Source organism: Arachis duranensis, chromosome 3 (assembly GCF_000817695.3).
Source record: "Arachis duranensis cultivar V14167 chromosome 3, aradu.V14167.gnm2.J7QH, whole genome shotgun sequence".
Classification (NCBI taxonomy): domain Eukaryota; kingdom Viridiplantae; phylum Streptophyta; class Magnoliopsida; order Fabales; family Fabaceae; genus Arachis; species Arachis duranensis.
In genome coordinates, this window is record NC_029774.3 from 25,613,517 (window position 1) to 25,615,676 (window position 2,160).

The 2,160-nt window shown below is 37.6% G+C and overlaps 1 non-coding gene across 1 annotated transcript; it reads right to left on the reverse strand.

Moving 5' to 3' along the window:
• Positions 1-1,011: 1,011 nt before the first annotated feature.
• Positions 1,012-1,115, reverse strand: LOC127746443 (small nucleolar RNA R71). The gene has a single exon (XR_008008062.1). It is a non-coding gene; the product is annotated as a small nucleolar RNA R71 (small nucleolar RNA).
• Between the last annotated feature and the right edge of the window lie 1,045 nt (positions 1,116-2,160).

Genomic DNA, 2,160 nt, shown 5'->3' on the forward strand with positions numbered 1-2,160 from the left:
TATCTAACCTCTTATCTTCTTATCTTTTCAAATTTGATTTTAATATCTTTTTCAATCAACTAACTAACTTTTTGTTTGTTTCCTATCTTTTTCAAAAACAACTAACTACCTATCCCTCTCTAATTTTCGAAAATATCTCATCTCTTTTTTCAAAAATTCTTTTGTTTTAAATTTTAATTTTAATCTTATCTTATCTCTAATTTTCGAAAATTATTAACCCTTTTTTTTTAAATTATTTTCGAATTTTCTATCTCTTCTCTCTTATTCTATTTAATTATTTATTTACTAACACTTCTCTTCACCTCTTTTTATCTAAAAATCCGAACATAATCTATCCCTTGTGTTTGGATTCTTCACTCTTTCTTCTTCTACTAACATAAAGGAATCTCTATACTGTGACATAGAGGGTTCCTCTTTCTTTTCTTGTTTTCTTCTCTTTCATATGAGCAGGAACAAGGATAAAGGCACTCTTGTTGAATTTGATCCAGAACCTGAAAGGACTCTGAAGAGAAAATTAAGAGAAGCTAAGTTACAACAATCTAAAGGTAACCTTTCAGAAACATTAGAACAAGAGAAGGAGGTAACCTTTCAGAAATTTTTGAACAAGAGAAGGAGATGGCAGCCGAAAATAATAATAATGCAAGGAGAATGCTTGGTGACTTCACAAAGCCAACATCCAAATTTGATGGAAGAAGCATCTCCATTCCTGCCATTGGAGCCAATAACGTTGAGCTGAAACCTCAGCTAGTTGCCTTAATGCAACAAAACTGTAAGTTTTATGGACTTCCATCTGAAGATCCTTATCAGTTTTTAACTGAGTTCTTGCAGATCTGTGAGACTGTAAAGACGAATGGAGTTGATCCTGAAGTCTACAGACTCATGCTTTTCCCTTTTGCTGTAAGAGACAGAGCTAGAATATGGTTGGATTCACAACCTAAGGATAGCCTGGACTCCTGGGATAAGCTGGTCACTGCCTTCTTAGATAAATTCTTTCCTCCTCAAAAGCTGAGCAAGCTTAGAGTGGATGTTCAGACCTTCAAACAGAAAGATGGTGAATCCCTCTATGAAGCTTGGGAAAGATACAAGCAGCTGACCAAAAGGTGCCCATTTGACATGTTTTCAGAATGGACCATATTAGATATATTCTATTATGGTCTATCTGAATTTTCGAAAATGTCATTGGACCATTCTGCAGATGGATCTATTCACCTAAAGAAAACGCATGAAGAGGCTCAAGAACTCATTGACATGGTTGCAAACAACCAATTCATGTACACTTCTGAGAGGAATTCCGTGAATAATGGGATACCTCAGAAGAAAGGAGTTCTTGAAATTGATGCTCTGAATGCCATATTGGCTCAGAATAGAGTGTTGACTCAACAGGTCAACATGATCTCTCAAAATCTGAATGGATGGCAACATGCATCCAACAGTACAAAAGAGGCAGCTTCTGAAGAAGCTTATGATCCTGAGAACCCTGCCATTGCAGAGGTTAATTACATGAGTGAACCTTATGGAAACACCTATAACTCATCATGGAGAAATCATCCAAATTTCTCATGGAAGGATCAACAAAAGCCTCAACAAGGCTTTAACAATGGTGGACGCAATAGGCTGAGCAATAGCAAGCCATATCCATCATCTTCTCAGCAACAGACAGAGAATTTTGAACAAAATACTTCTAATTTAGCCAATCTAGTCTCTGATCTGTCAAAGGCCGCTTTCAGTTTCATGAGTGAAACAAGATCCTCCATTAGAAATCTGGAGGCACAAGTGCGCCAGCTGAGTAAGAAAGTCATTGAAACTCCTCCCAGTATTCTCCCAAGCAATATAGAAGAGAATCCAAAAGGAGAGTGCAAGGCCATTGATATAATCAATATGGCCGAATGCACAAGGGAGGAGAAGGACGAAAATCCTAGTGAGGAAGACCTCCTGGGACATCCTTCAAGCGAGAAGGAGTTTCCTATTAAGGATCCAAAGGATTCTGAGGCTCATACAGAGACCATAGAGATTCCATTAAATCTCCTTCTGCCATTCATGAGCTCTAAAGACTATTCTTCCTCTGAAGAGGATGAAGATGTGACTGAAGAGCAAGTTGCTCAATACTTAGGAGCTATCATGAAGCTGAATGCCAAGCTGTTTGGTAATGAGACTTGGGAA